Source organism: Macaca fascicularis, chromosome 5 (genome assembly GCF_037993035.2).
Source record: "Macaca fascicularis isolate 582-1 chromosome 5, T2T-MFA8v1.1".
Classification (NCBI taxonomy): Eukaryota; Metazoa; Chordata; class Mammalia; order Primates; family Cercopithecidae; genus Macaca; species Macaca fascicularis.
Window position 1 is genome coordinate 163,692,512 of NC_088379.1, and position 12,892 is coordinate 163,705,403.

The window sequence follows — 12,892 nt, forward strand, 5'->3', positions numbered from 1 at the left end:
GTGGAGTGGGGGATGGTTTTGGGATGATTCAAGCACATTACATTTATTGTGTGCTTTATTTCTATTATTATAACATTATAATAAATAATGAAAGAACTATGCAACTCACCAAATGTAGAATCAGTGGGAGCCCTGAGCCTGTTTTCCTGGAACTAGACAGTCCCATCTGGGGTTGATGGGAGATAGTGACAGATCATCAGACATTAGATTCTCATAAGGAGTGTGCAGCCTAGATCCCTTGCATGTGCCGTTCATAATAGGGTTCCCACTCCTGTGAGAATCTAATGCCACCGCTGATCTGACGAGATGGAGCTCAGGCGGTAATGCTTACTCACCCACCACTCACCTCCTGCTTTGTTGCCCGGTTCCTAACAGGCCATGGTCTGGTACCAGTCTGTGACCCAGGGGTTGGGGATCCCTGCTCTGATTCTTCATATATGGCAGTTACCACATTCTACTAGCGGTTTTTTTTAATTTATCCAAATACTTTACCAGATTATACCTTGAGAGCACCATTGTATATATGTCCCTGTAGTGTATAGCATAATACTCAGTACAGTACATTAGTAGGCGCTTGTTTAAATACACTTATTTGAACCTGCATTGTTTTCAGCTACTACCAGTACTTAAAAATATGTGAATGTATTAGCCAGTATATAAAGTTCCTCTTTTTTTTTTTTTTTTTTTTTGAGACCGAGTCTCGCTCTGTTGCCAGACTGGAGTGCAGTGGCGCGATCTTGGCTCACTGCAACCTTGCTTCCCGGATTCAAGAGATTCTGCTACCTCAGCCTCCTGAGTAGATGGGACTATAGGCACATGCCACCACGCCCAGCTAATTTTTGTATTTTTAGTAGAGATGGGTTTCACCATGTTGGCCAGGATGGTCTCGATCTCTTGACCTCGTGATCCGCCCACCTTGGCCTCCCAAAGTGCTGGGATTACAGGCATGAGCCACTGCACCTGGCCCCTCTCTTTTTTTAAACATAAATTTGTCTCCAAATTTGAAGTTTTAAGAACATCTCCATTATTTCAGAATTTAACAAGTATATTTATCCTATCCATGGTTTGTTCTTTCTTTAATTTTAAATTTAATAAGAGATGAGGTCTTGCTATATTCACCAGGCTGGTCTCAAACTCCTGTGCTCAAGCGATCCTCCCGTCTTGGCCTCTCAAAGTGGTGGAATTACAGGCATGAGGCCCTGCGCCCAACCCTACCTGTGCTTCTAAACTGTATTTACTCCAGTTTTTTCTTTCCAGTAACAGGGTTCTTTCTTTTTTCTTTTTCTTTTTTTTTTTTTTAACTTCAGAGACTCTCCTCTATAAATTGTTTAATTTTCTATACCAGTTCCAGCTTAGAGTTTTGAAATTCACTACCAAGAAATGTGTGGGGTATTTTATTAAAAATATACTGTTTTACATAGGAAGGCAAAGTAATTATCATTTTGTTTCTGAGGTCATATCTGATTTACTCAGCATTTTTTTAGTTCCTCCCCTCTTCCCAGCTGACGTCTCTCTTTAATAAATTCTTTCTGTGGAACAAAACTTAGAGTTTAGGGTCTGTCATAAGAATAGTTTGAAGGTCTTTTTTGCCTAAACCAATTCTGACCTTTGCCTGGACTGAAACTCATTTGCCATTTATCTGTTCCTAGAACCTTGAATGGTCTTACTGTTTATTCCCTTTACTTGGGACTTGGCTGGTGAAAAAGTATTAGTGCCATCATCTATAGGGATGGCCCTATCCATGACCAGTCTGTCATCTGGGTTAATTATGAAAATGTTAAGTTCAGTCTTCACACTCATTGCTGAAAAGACCGCTGTGTTTATATTTCTCCTTCTAGAGAAATGCTTATCTGTCCTTTTGTTTTCTGGACCTAATCCAATTCTGTGTCCAAGATAAATATTCTACTGGCTTCATGCTGTTTTATCTTCATAAAAACAAGTCACCAAATACCTGTGTACTAATGCAGTTCATACAGTAAAAACGTTAATTGCACAGGAGATTCAGATGAATAAAACAATACTTACTTTGGTTTCTCATGGCCAGAGTTAAAAAAACAAAACAAAACTAGATTTACTAGTGCACGGGTCATATGCTATTACAGCTTCAAGGAGCTGCCAGAAGCTCATTCCTTCCCTTTGCATTTTTGTGAATGTCAGTTCTGAAATAAATGAACAAACCCAGGACTTGAAAATAATTATTTCACCTATAAATTGTGCCTGTCCTCATATGGTAATGAGAGTTGACGGTGATTTTTATTTTCAAAAAAACAGCTTGGTTTGGGAAAAGGTGCCTGTAGTCAGTCTTTGCAAGCTTCTTTATTCTGTGAAATTTTTGTTCCCTATTTTCTAAAAACAATAGTGACAAATTAACCAGAATCAAAGGCACTGCAATTTTTATCTAGGGTTTCTTTCTCCTTATTTTTTTGTGTGATTCTCTCTTCATGATGCTACACTTTTATTTTGCCACTTTAATTGACTAAGATGAAATAATTTCTTAGCAGGGGTGGGGATAGGAAACAGCGGTGGGAGAGATTATCTTCAGAGTCTGTATTGCTTTTGGGGGTCTCAGCTTTTGTTTAATTTTAATCTCTAAGTCTGTGGTTTTTGAATTTTACACTTGGGACAGAAGGATCCATGACTTTAGGTAGCCGATCCATCTCCCAAAGCCTAGGAGGGGAGGAACTTGGATTTAGCTGCTGTTGAGAAAGTTCAGAGTGTTTTCAGGCCCCCTGCGTGCAGTTAACCAGAGATCTTTTTAATGGAATCATTTCTTTTCCTTGGCAAACACAAAGATTTGTTTAGCCAATAAAATGTGGTGGGGATTTCAAAGCAGAAATGAGCTATGCGTTTTGGAGGTTTAGGATGCCGAAGTTGGGAATTACATGTTGTACAAACCAGTTTTTCCCATAGTTTTCTTTTCTAAAAATTGTGGTGGAAGAGAGGTGTGTACTGGTTAAATGTGCTGCTCTGTGCCAAAGACCAGTATTTCAAAGTATAAATGATAAAAGGAACTTAACTGTAAACTTGATATTTACATGAGTTTTATTTTCCAAAGCAGTTATGTTTATTTTATAGAATAGGAAAAGGCTCACTCGCCAAGGCTACAGAGCTAGCTACCCGTGCGGATAGGCCAAGATGTGGGACGCAGACCTTTTGATTCCTGCATCACACCTGAGCCAATTTTTAGTCCTATGAGTATGGCAAGTTCCCTTGTTGTGTGGTTAAAAAACTGTTATGAATTTGTAGCTAAAATACATTTTTATGCTTTTTAATTCTTACCCAACTATATTCTCTTGTATGTTGGACTTTTTTATTTTCATTAGACTTTTCTTCTTTCTGGCACTGAGGGGCTGAGACATAGACTAGTAACTCTGAAAATCAAGTCCAGCCTCTTTCGTGTGGCGGCCCTGCCTCATTTCTCTTTGCTCTTCCCCTCATACTCTTAAGTCCAGTCAAAGCGAATTTGTCTCAGTTCCTCAAACAATTTTGAGTTTTCTTTTTATGAGGACTTCTTTGTTTGGAACTTGGCTCCTCCCTTCCTTCTTTAACCTAACTCATTCCTAACTAGTGTGGTGATTAAGAGCGGGAGTGGGCTTGGAATCGGACTTCCGGTTTCGAATCCACACACTATCACTTAATAGCTGTATGGTCGCGAACAAGTTGCTTAACCATGCCGTGCTATGCTGCCGTTTTCTCTTTGGTATGTTGGAAATAATAGTAACCACCTCATGGTGGTGGTATGAGATTTAAGTGGGTGGTTCTTGCAGTTAGGACTGTGCTGGGTGCATAGTAAGTACTCTGATTCCTGGAAGCCTTTGCTGATAATGTGCTCTTTCACAGACTCATTGCACTGAGCACTCTGTCCCTCTGGAGTGTAATTGCCCGTGCATGACTTACTACTCCCCTCTGAGGACAGGGGTGACCATGCCAACTCTGATTTTGCTTTGCAATGTAAGCGCTTGGCACGTATAGGCACAAGACAAATGTCTGAATAAATCAATAAGCAAAGCCCCACTTAGCTCATGCTATCATCTTATGTGTTTAACCTCTGCTTTTCTTTCTTTTTGTAATGATCTTTTTGCCTTTTATTTGGGGTTTTTGATGAGTAGTTTTAGGAGAAGAGAACTAATAGGGAAGTTGAGCCTAGGTTGCTTTATAGCAGCTTCTGGAGTTGTAACACATGATTGCTTCATGCTGTTTGTCCCCTTTGGGAGAAGAGGCCATACATATGGACAGGCCTCTTGAAAAGTTGCTGTATTCTTTAAGAAAAAATTAAAGTAGGTTCCACATAGAAAAGGCTAGACTCACAAGGAACTTGCAGGTTAACATTGACCGCAAGTCTGGATTTAATCTAATAACTGCTATAGCCTCCCTGTTCCCCAGCCCTCTAAAGGCAGGCTCACAGGATTTCCTGGCAGTTCGTTTTGTTGATCATCAGTTGTGCTGTGGCCATAATGGAGCAGTGGAAGCCACTTGACTCCTTACCTTCCATGCTTCATTTTTAGACAAGAGTAAAAACAATGTAAAAGGAAAAGCTTATGCGAGAGCAGGATATTTTCTGACTAAAAGTAATGATAGTCCATTTTTTTCCAACTCCGGGGGTTGTGACCCAGTTAGGTCCTGGTGGTGGTGGATGTGTTCTAGGTGAAATAATGCCTTACCTAAAGGAAAAGGGGGAGAAGGAGTTTGCTGTACTGCTGTGATTTTTTTGTTTAAAGTCATTAAAGGTTTGGTTTGGAGGGTAATACAAGAGTGATACTAGGGAATAATTGCTATAGAATCAGTCAGATTTTCTTTTTTTTTAAGTTATTTTTATTTTTATTATTTGTTTATTATACTTTAAGTTCTAGGGTACATGTGCACAACTTGCAGGTTTGTTACACATGTATACATGTGCCATGTTGGTGTGCTGCACCCATTAACTCATCATTTACACTAGGTATATCTCCTAATGCTATCCCTCCCCCCTCCACACCCCACAATAGGCCCCAGTGTGTGATGTTCCCCTTCCTGTGTCCAAGTGTTCTCATTGTTCAATTCCCACCTATGAGTGAGAACATGTGGTGTTTGGTTTTCTGTTCTTGTGATAGTTTGCTGAGAATGATGGTTTCCAGCTGCATCCATGTCCCTACAAAGGACATGAACTCATCCTTTTTTATGGCTGCACAGTATTCCATGGTGCATATGGGCCACATTTTCTTAATTCAGTCTGTCATTGATGGACATTTGGGTTGATTCCAAGTCTTTGCTATTGTGAATAGTGCCACAATAAACATACGTGTGCATGTGTCTTTATAGCAGCATGATTTATAATCCTTTGGGTATATACCCAGTAATGGGATGGCTGGGTCAAATGGTATTTCTAGTTCTAGATCCTTGAGGAATCACCACACTGTCTTCCACAATGGTTGAACTAGTTTACAGTCCCACCAACAGTGTAAAAGTGTTCCTATTTCTCCACATCCTCTCCAGCACCTGTTGTTTCCTGACTTTTAAATGACCGCCATTCTAACTGGTGTGAGATGGTATCTCATTGTGGTTTTGATTTGCATTTCTCTGATGGCAAATGATGATGAGCATTTTTTCATGTGTCTGTTGGCTGCATAAATGTCTTCTTTTGAGAAGTGTCTGTTCATATCCTTCGCCTACTTTTTGATGGGGTTGTTTTTTTCTTGTAAATTTGTTTGAGTTCTTTGTAGGTTCTGGATATTAGCCCTTTGTCAGATGAGTAGATTGCAGAAATGTTCTCCCATTCTGTAGGTTGCCTGTTCACTCGGATGGTAGTTTCTTTTGCTGTGCAGAAGCTCTTTAGTTTAATTAGATCCCATTTGTCAGTTTTGGCTTTTGTTGCCATTGCTTCTTCCTTACACTTTATACAAAAACTAATTCAAGATGGATTCGAGACTTAAATGTTAGACCTAAAACCATAAAAACCCTGAAGAAAACCTAGACAATACCATTGAGGACATAGGAATGGGCAAGGACTTCATGTCTAAAACACCAGAATCAGTCAGAATTTCATGGGGCGGTAGTGAAACACAGAGATCATCTGATCCCAAGCTACTTTCACAGCTGAACTCTTCTTCACCAACCTCAGAGCCTCTGAAAGCAGTGTGTGTGTATGTGAAATCACAGGCTTTTACTATTCAGAATGCATTTTTTTCATACCTAAGATACTGTGTTATAAAGGACAGTTCATTTATTTATTAGAATAATGGCTATAAGTTAACCTGGTTTTTATAGGATGGCCAGGTACTCTGACTGCCCTTTATAATGATGTTTCTGATATGTGCTCTGAGCTCTAAAAGTAAACTTACAAATGAATTTACAGGATCCTCAATAGTAAATGTTCATTCAAAAGCATCTGTTGACAGTTTCCATATTCTAGGTACAAAGCGTTGTTACGGTACAAGAATGAATAAGGTAGCACCCTGCCTTTGAGGAGTTCAGTTCATGGAGGTTTGCTCCCTATTCCTGTGTTACCACATGTGTAACAGGAGCTGACAGTACAGATTAGGTATTCCTAATCCAAAAATCTGAACTGCTCCAAAATCAGAGTAGTTTCTGACTAAAAGCAATGAGAGTCCATTTTTTTCCAACTCCAGGGGTTGTGGTGGCCTGATTAAGTCCTGGCAGTGGTGGATGTGTTCTAGGTGAAACAATGCCTTACCCAAGGGAAAAGGGGAGAGAGGTTTGCTGTACTGCTGTGATTCTTTTGTTTAAAGCCATTAAAGATTGGGAGTAGTACAAGAGTGATACTAGGACGTAACTTTTGAGCGTTGACATGACACATCAAGTGGGAAATTCCACACCTGACCTTATGCGTCATAGTCCCAACACAATCAAAACTTTGCTTCATATGCAAAATTATTAAAAATATTATATAAAATAACCTTCCTGCTGTGTATATATAAGGTATATATGAAAGAAACACAAGTGAATTTCATGTTGAGACCTGAGTCCTATCCCCAAGATATCTCATAATGTATATACAAATATTCCAAAATCTGAAAAAACACCAAATCCAAAACACTTCTGATCCCTTGAGGGATTTGGAGTTTTTTCAGATTTTGGAATATTTGTTAATATATTAATGAATCCTATAATAAACTGTAGAATCCTGTTAATATCCTATTAATAAATCCTGGCCATCCTATAAAAACCAGGTTAACTTATAGCCATTATTCTAATAAATATTTTGGTTCGGATAAGGGATACTCAACCTGTATACCAAAAAGTAGGCACAAGGAGATCTTACAAAAGTGCTCTGTAGGCTGGGCATGGTGGCTCACGCCTATAATCCCAGCATTTTGGGAGGCGAGGCAGGAGGATCATTTGAGGCCAGGAGTTTGGGACCAGCTACATAATGAGATTCCATCTCTCCAAAAAATTTTAAAAATCAGTCGGGCATGGTGATGCGTGCTTGTAATTCTAGCTACTAAGGAGGCTGAGGTGGGAGGACCACATGATCCCAGGAGTTCCAAGCTGCAGTGATCTATGATCGCACCACTGCACTCCAGCCTGGGTGACACGGTGAGACGCTGTCTCTAAAATAAAATGTGAAATAAAATAAATTATTAAAGTGCTCAATAAAGGTTTGTTAGATGATTTAGGTGTCTAAGCTTAGTAGTAGATACCTTTAATTTTCTTTTTTTTTTTTCACTTAGCACTTTCTTGGATTTGTATCTTTTTATTTGGAGAGTTAGATGCTAAATATACATTTTAAAGTTGTTTTTATATTTGTGCTCATAATTTCAAAATTCTTGTCTTTCCATCTTGTTTGCAGGTGATTTTCCAAAAATAAACACCAGGTTATCATGATTAGAATTAAACAGTTTTCGGAAAACCTAACCTAATGTAATGGAATGGAGAGAGAGGGGTGAGGGTAACAAGGTAGGTGGAGGAGGGGGTAGCAATAAATGAGAAGGTGGAATTTTATGATGGGAATTTGTGATTTCTTGCTCATCTCTCTCAGGCAGTATTGCTTCCAATCCCCTCTATAACTTCATTTTTATTTTTAGTGCCTACAGACACTCTAGTCTTTAGATGTTCCTTCTGCACTGAGAATCTTTTTTTTTTTTTTTTTGAGACAGACTGGAGTGCAATGGCATGATCTCGGCTCACTGCAACCTCCACCTCCCAGGTTCAAGTGATTCTCCTGCCTCAGCCTCCCGAGTAGCTGGGATTACAGGCAACTGCCACCAGGCCCAGGGCTAATTTTTGTATTTTTAGTAGAGACAGGGTATTTCCATGTTGGCCAGGCTGGTCTCGAACTCCTGACCTCAAGTGATCCACCTGCCTCAGCCTCCCAAAGTGCTGGGATTACAGGCGTGAGCCACTGTGCCCAGCCTGCACTGAGAATCCTAAGAGAGTTTTCATGTTGGTATGTTTGTAATACCAGAAATTTTGCCAGTTACAACCAGCTACTGTTAACGTGCAAGAAATTCTATTTCGGAATGCCAAAACAGAGGGTAATCCCTCCCTGCCCAGATGGTCTGATAAGACTATCAGTAATGACCCAGTGCTTCATTTCCTGTGTGTTCTCTACATTTGGCATTCTGCAGTCTGAGGGTTATGTACATCAGGAATCTCGAGTGCAAGCGTGACATGTACAGAAGGCTTGAAAATAGGTAAAACATGGTGGTAGGGGCAGCGGATATCAGGAACACTGTCCTTAGGGGATAACAGACAATGAGATCCAGAGAATGGAGATCTGGAGAAATTAGCCAGGCATGGTGGTGTATATCTGTAGTCCCAGCTACTTGGGAAGCTGAGGCAGGAGGATTGCTTTAGCCTAGGAGGTCGAAGCTACAGTGAGCCATGATTGCACCACTGCACTCTAGCCTGGGAGACAGAGCAAGACTCTGTCTCAACACACACCCACACACATCAGGTACTAAGTACAGTCCTCATTATTTGCAGATTCCTTATTAGTAAATTCACCTACCTACCAAAATTTGTAACCACAAAATCAATACTCTCAGCACTTTCATGGTCACTCATGGACATATGCAGAGTGACAAAATAGTTGAGTCACTTTACATGCATGTTCCCAGCTGAAGTCAAACAGGGTAACCCTCTGCCATCCTGTATCAGCTCTTCTGCTATAAACAAGTGTCCTTTTCACAGTGAATTTAGTGCTTTTTATTTATTTTTTTGTTTTTTTGCTTCGTCTTGGTAATGTCACTGTTCAGTCCCTGTGTATAGTGCTGAAGTGCTGTCTAGTGGTCCTACTGTAAGAAGCTGTGGTGTGCCTTACAGAGACAGTATATTTAGGTAAGCTTTGTTCAGGCATGAGGTAATAGTGCTGTTGGCTATGAGTTCAGTGTTAATGAAGCAACAATGTACATTAAATAGGGTGTCTTTAACAGAAACACATATACACTACAAACCAAGGTATGTATTAATCTGTTGATGAAAATGTTGTAATCAGAGGCTTTCAGGAACCTAACCCTTTATTTCCCCCTAGAAGCAGTGGTTCGGTATTCACTAATTCAGTGGTCATGGTGACTTTATAGAACATAACTGCTTCACAGAATGAGAATGGACTGCACAGTGGAAGCGCTCTGCAGCACTCTGCAGCCTTCGAATGGAGAAGGTAAATGGGTGGCTTCACCCTAGGATGAGTTTTGGAGGCCAGTCCAGTTGAAGGATAGAATGAGGTAGGGAATCAAAGTGATGACTTATTGGCTTTGAAAGATCAAGAGGTGAAGTCAGGATGGGTTTGATAAAGGAAGTTATCAAGAGACTGGAAGATTGTATGAAGTCAGAGGGCAGGCCTGCAGGGAATAATTACAGGTGCAAGGATCAGAGGGTATAGTCAAAGTCTTGCTGGAAAATGGGGGAAGGTAGAAATGAGGGCAGTCAAGGCAGAGAACAACACATTTGGTTTTGGATAGACCCTTCATGGGAACTTTGAGCTCTAGGGGGTGGTATAGGGATACTTAGGTCAGAGGACCCAGAGTGCTGATAAAGACAATTGGAGTGTGCCGACAAGGTGCAGCTGTCTGCGCAAATTTCCAGAAATTCCAAGAACCCTGAGACATGATCTAGGAATGCTACATGTCCAGATGTAAAAGCAGGTATAAAGAGGCCTATGCAAAGTATCACATGAGTGGCACGTTCTTTACTACACAGAATACAGTGTACTTTTTCCAGTTACAGGACCCACAGCATTTTACCGTGGAAAGATGCAGAGAAAGAATCAAGATTTGTTTACTGATTAGGTTTAGGGAGACGAGGGGAGGACAGGAGTGAATAGTCAAGAGTTGCTCCAGTTTGACTAATTGCTGTAAGATGCTTTTTGTTCTACAGAGTTTGATGGATGTTATACTTCCAGAGTTGTCTTTATTATCTCATAATTCTTCAGTTTTCAGTTCCCTTATCATGTGATTTTCATTATTATGACATTTAAGGTTGGCGAATGAGCTTACTTATGGTTTGATAAATAGAGGTAATGATTCCTCTCAGTTCTGTTTGCATGGGGGGGTTGTGGAACTAGGTCAACTTCCTCCTGACTGTCTTTGAAGTTTCACTGACAATTCTGGACACTCAGATTCCAGCCTTCCAAGCTTTCCTACTGGCCACTGGGTTAGATTTCATACCCCTTCTATTGGTTGCTGTGGTGGGGTTTGTAAATGGAACAGAGGCAAATCATACTTGTGCCCTACTATTGTGATTTATGTGAAGAGTTGTCTAGAACTGTGCTGCCCAGTTCAGTAAACACCAGCCACATGTCTAGTCAGCCCTTGAAATGTGGCTAGCCAGAACTGAGACATTCTCTAAGTATAAAATTCACATTGGATTTTGAAGACCAAAATGAAATAAGGAATGTGAAATATTCTGTGAGAAAGTTAATTTTTAATATTGATATGTTGAATTAAGATTTTGTATATGTTGGTTTAAGCAAAAATACTAAAATTAATTTCACTTGTTTTTTGTTTGTGGGTCCTGCTTTGTGGCCCAGGGTGGAGTGCAGTGGTGTGATCATGGCTCACTGCAGCCTTGACCTCCTGGGCTCAAGCAGTACTCCTGCCTCAGCCTCCCAAGCAGCTGGGACTACAAGTGTGCCACCATGCCAGGCTAATTAAAAAAAAAAATGTTTGTTTTTATAGACAGAGGGTCTCCCTATATTGCCCAGGCTGGTCTTGAACTCCTGAACTCAAGTGATCCTCCCAAGGGAGCCTCAGCCTCCCAAAGTACTGGGATCACAGGTGTGAGCCACCGCATCCAGGCCTCACATGTGTTTTTCTTTTTATCTTTTTTAAGTTCTAGGGCACATATGCAGGGAGTGCAGGTTTGTTACATAGGTAAACGTGTGCCATGGTGGTTTACTGCACCTATCAACCCATCACCTAGGTGTTTAAAAAATATGGAACACTTCATGAATTTGCATGTCATACTTGTGCAGGGGCCCTGCTAATCTTCTCTGTATCGTTCCAATTTTAGTACATGTGCTGCCAAAGCGAGCACCTCACGTGTTTCTTATTGCAGTTTTTAAATATGGGTACTAGAACATTTAAAATTATATTTGAGGCTTATATTATCTTTCTGTTGAACAGCACTGTCTCTTTGAGTGATTTTTTGGATTTCCATGGAATAATTTGAAAATGACTGTATTAAATGATATACTTCTAAAGAAAAGTCTTGGGTCCAGTTACATTAATCCTCTCGAAGTTGTTAGTATACCTGAATGTATCCCTTATAAATAAAAGGATTATTGTCATAAGTACTAAACACCCTTCTGCTAACAGAAGTTTATTCATTTTCCTGGGAAATTCTTCTGTAATAAATAAAATGAAGTCAACATTTATGTCAGTTCTACTGGATGGAATATAACTGAATCCCTTTAAGAATTGGTATCAGGGTTAGCATTAGCTTGGATTTTGGACGAATCAAATGCAGTCATATTTTTAAATGTGCAGTTCTTTCTCAAAGGAGCTTTTGAATCTATGTCACATCGAGCCGTGGTATAATGAGGTTTTGTTGTCCCTGAGAGAGTGACTATTTTCAGAACTTAGGTGAACAGCTATTTGCAAGGCAGCCTTAGTAAATATGGTAGAAAAGAGGTTCATTTAAAAGGAGCTAGTTTAAGAACCACTTACTAACTGCCTGATCTCTGCTCAGTGTTAGTATTAACTGCACGAGCAAAACACAAAAGAAATTAAAGGTGTGGTCCATGTCCTGGAAGTTCATCATCTGGCTCGGGAATTCCTAACTGGCATCTACATTCTGATGTATCTGATGAGATGTAAGGAGCGATTAATACCTTTTTAATAGCAGCTAAAGCACTAAACTTTGAAAATTATTTATTAAAGATCGCAGATCCAAAGTTACCTTGAGGAAACACCACTTCCACACATGTTCTGTTATGGGAATTGTGCATGGCTTGCAGGTATTCTTCCCTAAACCAGGGTCCCCAGCTCCTAAGCCAAAGACCAGCCACACACACAGAGCAGCAGGCAAGCCAGCGAAGTTTCATCTGTATTTATAGCTGATCCCCATCGCTGATGTTACCGCCTGAGCTCCGCCTCCTGTCAGATCAGCAGTGGCATTAGATTCTCACAGGAGCACAAACCCTATTGTGAACGGCGCATGCAGGTGATCTAGGTTGCGTGCTCCTTATGAGAATCTAATGCCTGATGACCTGAGGTGCAACAGTTTCATCCCGAAACCATCCCCCACCCCCAGTCCATGGAAAAATTGTCTTCCATGAAGCCAGTCCCTGGTCCCAAAAAAGGTTGGGGACCGCTGCCCTAAACCGTGGTTGGTGGCAATGTGTAGACACAGTGACTGTTGTTCCAAGGTATAGCCAAGGGGAAAGTTGAACCATGGTTGTAGCTGGGGAGGTTTCTGAGCTACAAGAAAGGTAGAGGATCCTTCAGAGGCGTTA

At 40.5% G+C, this 12,892-nt stretch overlaps 1 protein-coding gene and 1 non-coding gene across 3 annotated transcripts in view; one reads left to right on the forward strand and one right to left on the reverse strand.

Annotated features, from left to right (window-relative positions):
* The window catches only part of FNIP2 (folliculin interacting protein 2), a 137,712-nt gene that overhangs the window by 15,453 nt on the left and 109,367 nt on the right, over window positions 1-12,892 (forward strand). The gene's annotated exons all lie outside the window — the stretch shown is intronic.
* LOC123573860 (U6 spliceosomal RNA) lies at window positions 11,366-11,472 on the reverse strand. Its single transcript, XR_006698573.1, has one exon. It is a non-coding gene; the product is annotated as a U6 spliceosomal RNA (small nuclear RNA).